At 45.2% G+C, this 12,387-nt stretch overlaps 1 protein-coding gene across 1 annotated transcript in view; it reads right to left on the bottom strand.

The window, feature by feature from the left end:
- Positions 1–12,387, bottom strand: part of LOC144508694 (CMP-N-acetylneuraminate-beta-galactosamide-alpha-2,3-sialyltransferase 2-like) — a 556,023-nt gene that overhangs the window by 32,593 nt on the left and 511,043 nt on the right. The window lies entirely within an intron of this gene.

The following is a 12,387-nucleotide window of genomic DNA, read 5'->3' as shown; positions in this document are numbered from 1 at the left end:
TCGTCTCCCCCTCTGTGTCCCTGATCTGGTTCAAGCCATTGCAGTCTCAGCAGCCTCACACCTTCCTCCAATCTCACCGCTGGATTAAGTCCAATCTGACAAGCTCAGCAAAGGAATCTCATCCTCCTACATTGAAACGATTCCCATATCCAACACTCCACCTCCAGTCCATTCCTTTCTCTTGAATTGAGTGCCCACTTTTCCTGAATTGATGTGTAACATTGCAATGATTATCACTTTGAGTTAACGTAATGTCATCCTGCTTCCAGGATAAGTGAGGAAAAAATGACCTGTACCATTGTTGACAGCCGGAACTCTGTGTATTTTCCACATGTCTAAGTTCTTCCTCCACACCCAGAACCACAATGACGCCTCCACAGAGGCATGGCAGGGAGACACACCTTGATTGGGCTGTAAAATCTGGCCGTGGATTTTATGTTGAGTGATCCACATACTCATAAAATTGTGGCCAAAAGAGGCAAAAAAAATTTTAAGATTACCTCTCTGGCTGTTTACCTGTAAAATCTATATCACCCAGTCCCTAGCCACCAGCCTCATTCCAGCCTTTATAAACTCCATCAGTCTACACAATGTAACAGGCTACAAGATGAAGGCATGTAGAATAATCGGCACCAATGCACCCCTCCCCAATGAGAACGCATTATGTGCCCATTTTGAGCAAGAGGACGCCTTCCATGTGCAAAAATGTGTGGGGTGGGTTGGGTTGATTGACCATGCTAAATTTGCCCTTAGTTTCAGGGGGATTAGCAGGGTAAATATATGGGATTACGGGGTTAGGGCCTGAGCGGTGTTGTGGTCGGTGCAGAGTCGATGGGCCAAACGGCCTCCTTTTACGCTGTAGAGATTCTGTGAAGCCTCGACTGAACCGGTATCCGAGGTCACCATCGTAGATGTCAGATCTTGAAAGTTAACCCACGGAAAATGACTGGCCCGGGTAGGGTACCCGGACGAGTACTCAGATCCTACGTGGACCAGCCGGCAGGGCTATTCGCAGACAGCTTTAACTGATCTGAGGTCCCGACCTGCTTCAAGAAGACAACCATCATCTCTGTACCAAAGAAAAGCCACGCAGCGTGCCTTAATGACTATTGTTCGATGGCTCTGACATCTATCATTATGAAGTGCTTCGAAAGGTTAGTCATGACACCTGCTTTGCCCAAGACTGCAAGAAACTACAAAGAGTTGTCAACATAGCCCAGTCCTTCATGCAAACCAGCCTCCCATCCATTGACTCCGTCTACACTTCCCACTGCCTCAAAGAAGCATCCAGCATAATCAAGGACGCCACGCACCCTGGACGTACTTTCTTCCACCTTCTTCCATTGGGAAAAAGATACAAAAGTCAGATTCCATACCAGTCGACTCAAGAAGTTTCTTCCCTGCTGCCATCAGACTTTTGAATGGACCTACCCCTTATTAAGTTGATCTTTCTCTACATACTAGGTCTGATTGTAACACTATATTCTGCACTCTCTCCTTTCCTTCTCCCCTCTGTACTCTATGAATGGTATGCTTTGTATAACGTGCAAGATACAATACTTTTCACTGTATCCCAAAACAGGTGACAATAATAAATTAAATCAAATCTTTGTCAACATAAACCCATTTATGTGACAAAGCTGCTTATCCATCACCTGCTACCTCAGAATAAACTCCAAATCTCAAAATTCCTGATACTTTGTTTCTTCTATTTGTTTATGCTCAAGTTCATTGCAGTCACTAAAAATCCACGATCTTGAAGACTTCTGCTTCTTATTAACATTTAAACCACCAGCAAGTCCCACAATTGTCATATCTCTCCATCTGTTCGATCCCGCTGCAATATTCTGTACCCACTCTGGCTATTGTCTTTTGATATCTCTGTCACTGTTGCATGATCTTTACCACTATCCAGTCTTTGATCTATTGCATTTTGGGAACATTGGAACATAGGCTGAATGGCCAACTCTTGCTCCTATCGAGCCTGCTTCACCATTCAACACAATCATGGCTGATCATTTTAATGCCTTTTCCCCACACTATCCCCCTATCCCTTTATGTCGTTGGTATTTAGAAATCTATCAATCTCTGCTTTAAACATACTCAATGACTGACTTTCCATAGCCCTCTGGGCTAGAGAATTCCAAAGATTCACCTAATCTCACTCCCAAGTGGCTTCCCCCTTATTTTGAAATTGTGCCCCTGGTTCTAGAAGGAGCAGCGCTCCGAAAGCTAATGGTATTTGCTACCAAATAAACCTGTTGGACTTTAATCTGGTGTTGTTAAAACTCTTACTGTGTTCACCCCAGTCCAACGCCGGCATCTCCACATCATGACTGGACTCCCCAATCAGGGGAAACTCTTGCCTGCATCTACCCTGTCTATTCCATTAAGTATTTTGTAGATTTCAATTTAGATCACCCCTCCTTCAGAATGAGATACAGTTTCCCCAATCCCTTGTCAAAACACTGTCCCACCATCCCTGGAACAAGTCTGGTGACCCTTCGTCACGCTCCCTCTATGGCAATAATATCCTTTTTGAGGTAAGGAGACAAAAACTGCACACAGTGCTCCAGGTGTGGTCTAACCAAGCTCCTATACAATTGAAGCAAAACTTCATTATTCCTCAGTCCTTAAATTCGGAATGTTCCAATCTTCTATTAATAACTTATAGAGTCATAGAGGTTTACAGCATGGAAACAGGCCCTTCAGCCCAACTTGTCCATGCCGCCCTTTTTTTCAAAATCCCTAAGTTAGTCCCAATTGCCCACATTTGGCCCATATCCCTCTATACCCATCTTACCCATATAACTGTCTAAACGCTTTTTAAAAGACAAAATTGTACCCGCCTCTACTACTACCTCTGGCAGCTTGTTCAGACACTCACCACCCTCTGTGTGAAAAAATTGCCCCTCTGAACCCTTTTGTATCTCTCCCCTCTCACCTTAAACCTATGCCCTCTAGTTTTAGACTCCCCTACCTTTGGGAAAAGATATTGACTATCTAGCTGATCTGTGCCCCTCATTATTTTATAGACCTCTATAAGGTCACCCCTCAGCCTCCTACGCTCCAGAGAAAAAAGTCCCAGTCTATCCAGCCTCTCCTTATAACACAAACCATCAAGTCCCGGTAGCATCCTAGTAAATCTCTTCTGCACTCTTTCTAATTTAATAATATCCTTTCTATAATAGGGTGACCAGAATTGCACACAGTATTCCAAGTGTGGCCTTACCAATGTCTTGTACAACTTCAACAAGACATTCCAACTCCTGTATTCAATGTTCTGGTCTATGAAACCAAGCATGCCGAATGCCTTCTTCACCACTCTGTCCATCTGTGACTCCACTTTAAGGAGCTATGAACATGTACTCCTAGATCTCTTTGTTCTGTAACTCTCCCCAACACCCTACCATTAACTGAGTAAGTCCTGCCCTGGTTCAATCTACCAAAATGCATTACCTCGCATTTGTCTAAATTAAACTCCATCTGCCATTCGTCAGCCCACTGACCCAATTGATCAAGATCCCATTGCAATCCGAGATAACCTTCTTCGCTGTCCACTATGCCACCAATCTTGGTGTCATTTGCAAACTTACTAACCATGCCCCCTATATTCTCATCCAAATCATTAATATAAATGACAAATAAAAGTGGACCCAGCACTGATCCCTGAGGCACACCGCTGGCCACAGGCCTCCAGTTTGAAAAACAACCTTTACAATTTGCTCAGCAAACTTGAGATGAGATGAAAATAAAAGGGTTGGTTTATTTTCAAATCCTCAGAAGGAGTGTCCCTTCTGAGGGGAAGGTGGCTGATTGGAGAGAGTGCACTTGGCACATCATAACATTCAGGGCTATGAGCCAAGTGCTGGTAGATGGGGTTAGGTGGAAGTTCAGATGTTTCTAATGTGTTGGTGTGGACTCGATGGGCTGAAGGGCCTCTTCTGCACTGTATGATTCTATGACCCATTTATTATTTTCTGTTTTCTGCCTGTTAGCCAATCCTCAATCCATGCCGGTATATCGCCTCCTATCCCGTATGCTTTCATTTTGTTAATCAACCTCCTGTGGGGACCTTATCAAAACCTTGTTTAATTCTGTTAGTAACATCCTCACAAAAACTCAACCGGTTTATCAAACGTGGTTTCCCATTGGTAAATCCATTCTGACCATGCCCAATTGGATCATTACTGTCTAAGTGTCTATTTATCACATCCTTTGTAAGATTCCAGCATTTTCCTTGCGACTGATGTAAGACGAACGGGTCTGTTGTTCCAAGTTTTCTCTCTTCCTTCTTAATAGTGGGGTGACATTTCCTACTTTCCAATCTTTGGGAACTGTTCCAGAATCTATAGAATCTTGGAAGGTGATCACCAATGCATTCACTATCACTATGGCAACCTCTTTCAACACTCTGGGTTGTAGAATATCAGGTGCTGGGAACTTAACAATTTTTAGCTTGTTAATTTCTCCAATAAAACCTCCTTGTTTAAATAGATTTCCTTCAATTCCTCAGTCTCCCTGGGCCCTTGGATCACTAATTCTGGGAGATTTCCTCAGTGAAGACAGACGCAAAGTAATCATTTAGCTTCTCTGCCATTTCTCTATTCCCCATTTTAAATTCCCCTGAATGGCTGTAATGGACCCACATTTGTCTCATAGAAATCATAGAAACCCTACAGTGCAGAAGGAGGCCATTCGGCCCATCGAGTCTGCACCGACCACAATCCCACCCAGGCCCTATCCCCACATATTTTACCCGCTAATCCACACATCCCAGGACTCTAAGGGGCAATTTTTTAACCTGGCCAATCAACCTAACCCGCACATCTTTGGAATGTGGGAGGAAACCGGAGCACCCGGAGGAAACCCACGCAGACACGAGGAGAATGTGCAAACTCCACACAGACAGTGACCTGAGCCGGGAATCGAACCCGGGACCCTGGAGCTGTGAAGCAGCAGTGCTAACCACTGTGCTACCGTGCCGCCCCAAGTCTCAGCCAAACATTTCCTTTTTACACACCATAGAAGCTGTTACAGTCTGTTTTGATATTTTCTATTGGCTTGGAACCCTCTTGATAAAACAATTACCCCATTGCAACCAACTCCCTGCACCCCGCCCGCCACCCCCCCGCCGCCCCCCCCCCACGCCCCCCCCCCTGCCGCCCCCCCCGCCGCCCCCCCCCCCCCCCCTGCCGCCCCCCACTCCCGCTCGCTGTGTGCAGCAGCCAAGGTTGCTCTGCATTGTTACTGAACCTTTCCCTTTGGCACCTTGTTCAAACACAATCCAGGCTGACTCTATGAAAGTTCCCTTCGACTGGCTGAGGTTCTGACGCAAGATAGTTTCAGGCATCAGAAATTCTGTTCCTAATGAGCAATGACCCACAGTGCAGAACAATCTCTAACCGGCCCCTCATTAAAAATCTCACACAGAGCGAACAGGAAGCGTGGTGGAGGTTTCTGAGTTTGAGCCGGAGGTACATCCAGGACATTCTTACTGAAGGCATGAGGCATAGAAAGTGGTTTTTTCAGCATTTTGGAAAAAATAATATTTAGGGTAATCGACTCGGAATCTCAAGAGTTCTGTTTTGTAATGGCTAGCTTCATAATATGGAAGCTCATTGGAAAATTCGTCATTTGGAGTTAAACATTGAGACTCTGAGGATAGAGGAAGGTCAGAAACATTCAATTTGTTGCAGAGAAATAGGCAATTAGTTTTGATATAAAAGAGGATATTTATAGGAATAAGGATGAAGGAGTAGAGGATGCAAATGATATGAGGTGTGAAATGAGAAGAATAATGAGGCACTTAATGGTATAAAGGAGACAGAATGACAGTGACAAACAACAATTGCTTTCATGACCCCTCATAAACATACCTGCCCTTGCTGAGCAGCAGAGCTGACGGAGGTTATTGCTTTGCCAGTCAGTTTAGAACAAAGAATCGTTGGGGTCAGCAAAATTGACAGATTGCTAATACAACAATGAAACTTGGACGCACTGACTGTGCTAATGCACAGTGCCTTCACACACTCAGACAGACAGGAAATAACCTCTCGGAAAATCTTAATATTCAACACTTTTAAGGAGACATTTTAATTGCAGTTACTTCTGGAGAATGTTCAGGGATGCTTGTGTCTCTCCGATTTTGACTGACAATATATTCTGTTCTGTGTGAACACAAAGGAACAACAGGAAAAGTGACGGACGGGCCCTATTATTGTGTGGCTGGGACTGGATATGGGTCAAGGTTCATCATGCACAGTTTACAGAGTCCATTTAAATTATCAGCCACCTCCACTGAAGTGGGGTTTTGGTAGGCCAGGAGTGAGAAACCCAGTGTATGAATATTAGACCAGGGCCTGAATGTTTCTATCCAGAGAATCCGTGGGGAACACTGAAAGATGCTCCGGTTTCCTCCCCAAGTCCAAAAGACGTGCTGGGGTTAGGGTGCATTGGCCGTGCTAAACTCTCCCTCACTGTACCCGAACAGGCGCCAGAGTGTGGCAACTAGGGGATTTTCACAGTAACTTCATTGCAGTGTTAATGCAAGTGTACTTGTAACACTAATAAAAAAAGGCCCGCTGCCATTTCCCGCTCTAATGAGCATTGATTGGCAGAAGGTGGGGACTTCCATTCTCACTTGGGGTTGGAATTCCTGACTTACAGAATTTCTGATTGGCCAGCAGCTCTTCAGACCCTCCAAGCACAGCGCTGCAGTGGCTGGAAGAGGCATTGCAGCACTGTGCCTGCCTCTAAGTAAGAAGTTTAACAACACCAGGTTAAAGTCCAACAGGTTTATTTGGTAGCAAAAGCCACACAAGCTTTCGGAGCTCTTAGCCCCTTCTTCAGGTGAGTGGGAATTCTGTTCACAAACAGAGCTTATAAAGACACAGACTCAATTTACATGAATAATGGTTGGAATGCGAATACTTACAACTAATCAAGTCTTTAAGAAACGAAACAATGTGAGTGGAGAGAGCATCAAGACAGGCTAAAAAGATGTGTATTGTCTCCAGACAAGACAGCCAGTGAAACTCTGCAGGTCCACGCAACTGTGGGCGTTACAAATAGTGTGACATGAACCCAATATCCCGGTTGAGGCCGTCCTCGTGTGTGCGGAACTTGGCTATCAGTTTCTGCTCAGCGACTCTGCGCTGTCGTGTGTCGCGAAGGCCGCCTTGGAGAACGCTTACCCGAATATCAGAGGCCGAATGCCCGTGACCGCTGAAGTGCTCCCCCACAGGAAGAGAACAACGCCGGCATCTCCACATCATGCCTGCCTCTAAGTGCATGAAGCCAGAGTGAAGGGAAGTGGCAGGGGTCCCTGGTGCCACACACTAGTGTTAATCTGGACAGCACTGTGCTGTGGGACCCAGGCAACCAACACAACAAAGGTCTGAAATAAAAGCAAAATACTGCAGGTGCTGGAATCTGAAACAAAAATTGAAAATGCTGGAAAATCTCAGCATGTCTGACAGCATCTATGGAGAGAGAGTAGATCTAATGTTGAGTCAGGATGAACTCTTGACAAAGGGTCAATTGACTCTATTCTCTCTCCACAGAGGCTGTCAGACCTACTGAGATTTTCCAGCAATTTCTGTTTTGTACCAAGGGTGTGAAGTTGGACTGGGGTGAATGGAGCCTGGCCTTTTAAAGACAAGGAGACAATGTGGAAGGAGGATTGTGCAAAGAGTGGGGGAAGAGCGAGGGCTCATGATGACAGGCAGAGGGGCAAGAAGGTGGATGAGAATGATGAATAATGGAGACAGAGGGAAGACCAGGGGGAGGACAGCTAGACCCTGACACAGCTGCATGAAAAGCTCAGACAACAGGGTCAAAGGAAAATCATCATTTACTGGAAGGCAAGGAACAAAGACTTCCGATGTGGTGGCTAAAGGTCCAAGTGGGGCGTGGGCACCTCGCAGGTGAGGGGCACGGGGGGCGGGTGTATGAATCGAGGAACTGTCTTCCTCTTGAGGCTGCTAGTCTTTTCCCTCTGGGTTGCTGACATCCAGTATGCTCTGGTGAAAGACAGGGGGGCTGGAAAGAGTGATACGAGTGTGCTGGACTGATTTTTAAATATGGTGGCATGACCTTCAAACCTGTCGGCTGAGGCTGGCGGACCAATCAGCTGCCAGCCCGCCAGGTGAGTTGGAGGGGAATTTGCATGTGCATAATTAATGAGGTTCCAAGTGCTGAATCTGGTCTGGGATCTTGCTATTCAGGTTGGCAGGGCAAGCGCTGCTGGAGCCACCCACCACTACATTTAGTCTCAAGATTGGAAAATTCAGCCCCTTATTGCTTTATGTCAGTGTAGTGCTTAAGATTTGGATACTGGATGTGTTGGCATGGAGGGGGTTGGTTGGGATACATGGGTCAGCACTAGTTTGCAAAGGGGCTATAAAAGGCCATGGGATGTGTGTGAGTGGGCAGGGGGGCATAGGGGGATATGAGGGGCTATGGGGGGTGGGAGAGGGACAAGGGTTACTGGATGGGGGTATGAGAGGCTATGGTGGGGAAGAGGTAGCATAGGAGTCCTGGATGGGGCATGGGAAGAGTGGGGGAGGGGGATGTTGGAGGCGAGTGAATTCTAATCCAGCCTGTATTCCTGGAATTAAAATCAGAAGTGCTGCTGTAATATGCCTTGAGGGAATTGCAGCATGACATCTCTATAAAGGAAGTATGTCATGTCATCCAGTTTTAGTTTCAGCAGAACACACACTCTCTGATGTCCCAAGCTTTCTATCCACATGCCCAGAATGAATACAGGAGCCCACACCATGTTTATCCAGCCCCTTATTAACACCCACGACTACCAGCTGCCATTTTTAAAGGACAGGTTTGTGGAGTTGGGAATTCTCCTATCTCAGTACACCAGAGGCAGGAGCAGAAACCTGGGCCAGAGATTGTGTCATGTATCTGGGGAGATACTTCACTATAAGTCTGACTCAAATATTAAGTGCCATTTTTATCAAATAAATTAAATCTATAATAAAGGAACAATAAATAATTTGGTCAATAGATGGAGCCCATAAATATTAGTGAAAAGAGAAACATTTTGCTTAGCTTTTCATCTTGCGTACATTAGGTCTTTTTGAATTCCGGGCACTCCTCGACGTTATGACATTTGAGTTACGGCAAACAGCGTTGACAATGTTTATAAATTGACTCCCCATTTCAGCTTTACAATGTCAGCTTTGACTACAGAACACAACATCAACAAGGTGCGTATTGGCATTCTGTGCCAATCAGCTGTATGACTGCACCAGCTGAACTCTCTTCATTAAGTTGGAAATGAGTGCTTTCTTCTGTTAGATTTTTTGGCACAACTGTCACAATGTTAATGCATTTACACTTAGGTTGCCTTTAATAATTTGATTTGATTTATTATTGTCACATGTATTAGGATACAGTGAAAAGTATTGTTTTTAGTGTGCTATACAGACAAAGCATACTGTTCATAGAGTACATAGGGGAAAAGGAAAGAAGAGGATGCAGAATGTGGTGTTACAGTCACAGCTAAGGTGGAGAGAAAGATCAACTTAATATGAGGTAGGTCTATTTAAAAGTGTGATGGCAGCAGGGGAGAAGCTGTTCTTGAGTCGGTTGGTACGTGATCTCAAACTTTTATATCTTTTTCCCGATGGAAGAAGGTGGAAGAGAGAATGTCCGGGGTATGTGGCGTCCTTGATTATGCTGGCTGCTTTTCCGAGGCAGCGGAAAGTGTAGACAGTGTCAATGGATGGGAGGCTGGTTTGTGTGGTGGACTGGGCTTTGTTCACAACCCTTTGTAGTTTCTTGCGGTCTTGGTCAGAGCAGGAGCCACACCAAACTGTGATACATCCGGAAAGGATGCTTTCTATAATAAGCGCTCAGACTTGCAGATGTTCAAGCTTAACCAGGTACCTGACAGTGATCAATGGCTTCATTATATCCTTCACACTAACTGAGGAACTTGTGCGAATGTGCGCAAACATAAATAGTCACCTCAGCAAACTGACAGGGAAGAGCTGAGAGCATTTTTCACCGCTGGGCACCCAGTGAGTAATATCCGACCTCGGTTCAGGAACCAATCCCCCATTTATACCATGGTTCCTACGGGAAAATTGGGTCCAACTTATGACCTTTTTACTTACACTGCAGCTTTCAGGAACCAGTTGTGTCTTAAGTCCGAGGACTGCCTGCACCCAGGAGCTTGGGGAGCCAATGTTGCTCTGTTGCTTTTCCCATGGCAACTCCTCAGCCAATCAGAATTGACTTGCCAACAAATCCGGACACTTTTCCCCACAGTTGAAATTGTTGTGATGGTTTGAGATTCTTGTGATTGTTGTGATGGGAAAAGCTTCAGTAACATGTCTCTCTTCAGCAAGATTTGAGTTCTATATTACCAAGCGAAGTCATGCTTGTTTGAAAATGATGGATCAAATTCATTTGCGTGCTGCTCAAACTCTGTGTTTGGACATCACTCTGATTTTAGTCTCATGGAGAATCTTTTATTAAACATATTGTTAAAAACAAGCTTCAAAGCCATATCTGCGAGAATCCTTTATCTCTTTTGCATTCTGAGCTTTTATAGAAGAACAGGCCATTGTTTTTCATCCAGAAATCTCATCATCATATTTTCCTCTCTCTCTATCTATTTCTATCCCTCTGTCTATCATTTCCTCACTCATGTCATCACTCCATTTATCTGATATGTCCTGACTTCTTCTGGTCCAATGTGCTTCAATTCAGCTGAACATTGTGGTAGTTCTGTGAGTATAGTGATATATTAAGAATTCTGATTTACACAAAGATTCAACAAAAAAACCAAACTGTTACACAGGTTCAAAAACCCAGCCTGTCATCTTTACCTCTGCTCATAATGAGGCTAACCCCAAAATAATCCCATTACCCCTCTCTTGCCCCCTAACGCCATCAATCCCAAACTAATCCCACTGTCCCACTCTCTCCCCATAGCCCTGTATCAATCCCAAACTAATCCCACTGTCCCGCTCTCTCCTCATAACCCTGTATCAATCCCAAACTAATCCCACTGTCCCACTCTCTCCTCAGAGCCCTGTATCAATCCCAAACTAATCCCACTGTCCCACCCTCTCCCCATAGCCCTGTATCAATCCCAAACGAATCCCACTGTCCCGCTCGCTCCCCATAGCCCTGTATCAATCCCAAACTAATCCCACTGTCCCGCTCTCTCCTCATAACCCTGTATCAATCCCAAAATAATCCCACTGTCCCGCACTCTCCCCATAGCCTTGTACCAATTCCAAACTAATTCCACTGCCCTGCTCTCTCCTCATGGCCCTGTATCAATCCCAAACTAATCCCACTGTCCTGCTCTCTCCCTATAGCCCTGTATCAATCCCAAACTAACCCCACTGTCCCGCTTTCTCCTCATAGCCCTGTATCAATTCCAAACTAATCCCACTGCCCTGCTCTCTCCCTGTAAGAAGTTTAACAACACCAGGTTAAAGTCCAACAGGTTTATTTGGTAGCAAAAGCCACACAAGCTTTCGAGACAATACACATCTTTTTAGCCTGTCTTGATGCTCTCTCCACTCCCATTGTTTTGTTTCTTAAAGACTGGATTAGTTGTAAGTATTCGCATTCCAACCATTATTCATGTAAATTGAGTCTGTGTCTTATAAGTTCTGTTTGTGAACAGAATTCCCACTCACCTGAAGAAGGGGCTCAGAGCCTCGAAAGCTTGTGTGGCTTTTGCTACCAAATAAACCTGTTGGACTTTAACCTGGTGTTGTTAAACTTCTTACTGTGTTTACCCCAGTCCAACGCCGGCATCTCCACATCATGACTCTCCCTGTAGCCCTGTATCAATCCTAAACTAGACTCCTATTTATTGACTACAGCTCAGCCTTCAACACCATTATTCTAACGAAACTCATCTCCAAACTCCACGGCCTGAGCCTTGGCTCTTCCCTCTGCGACTGGATCCTGAACTTCCTAGCTCACAGACCACAATCAGTAAGGATAGGCAACAACACCTCCTCCACGATCATCCTCAACCCCGGTGCCCCACAAGGCTGTGTTCTCAGCCCCCTACTATACTCCTTAAACACCTATGACTGTGGCCAAATTCCCCTCCAATTCGATTTTTCAAGTTTGCTGACGACACCACCATAGTGGGTCAGACCTCAAGCAATGATGAGACAGAGTACAGGAATGAAATAGAGAATCTGGTGAACTGGTGCGGCAACAATAATCTCTCCCTCAATGTCAACAAAACGAAGGAGATTGTCATCGACTTCAGGAAGCATAAAGGAGAACATGCCCCTGTCTACATCAACGGGGACGAAGTAGAAATAGTTGAGAGCTTCAGGTTTTTAGGTGTCCAGATCACCAACAACCTGTCTTGGTCCCCCCATG

The sequence above is a fragment of the Mustelus asterias genome, chromosome 20, assembly GCF_964213995.1.
Source record: "Mustelus asterias chromosome 20, sMusAst1.hap1.1, whole genome shotgun sequence".
Classification (NCBI taxonomy): Eukaryota; Metazoa; Chordata; class Chondrichthyes; order Carcharhiniformes; family Triakidae; genus Mustelus; species Mustelus asterias.
The sequence above is the reverse complement of the archived record's forward strand: the minus strand, read 5'-3'. Positions and strand labels throughout refer to the sequence as shown.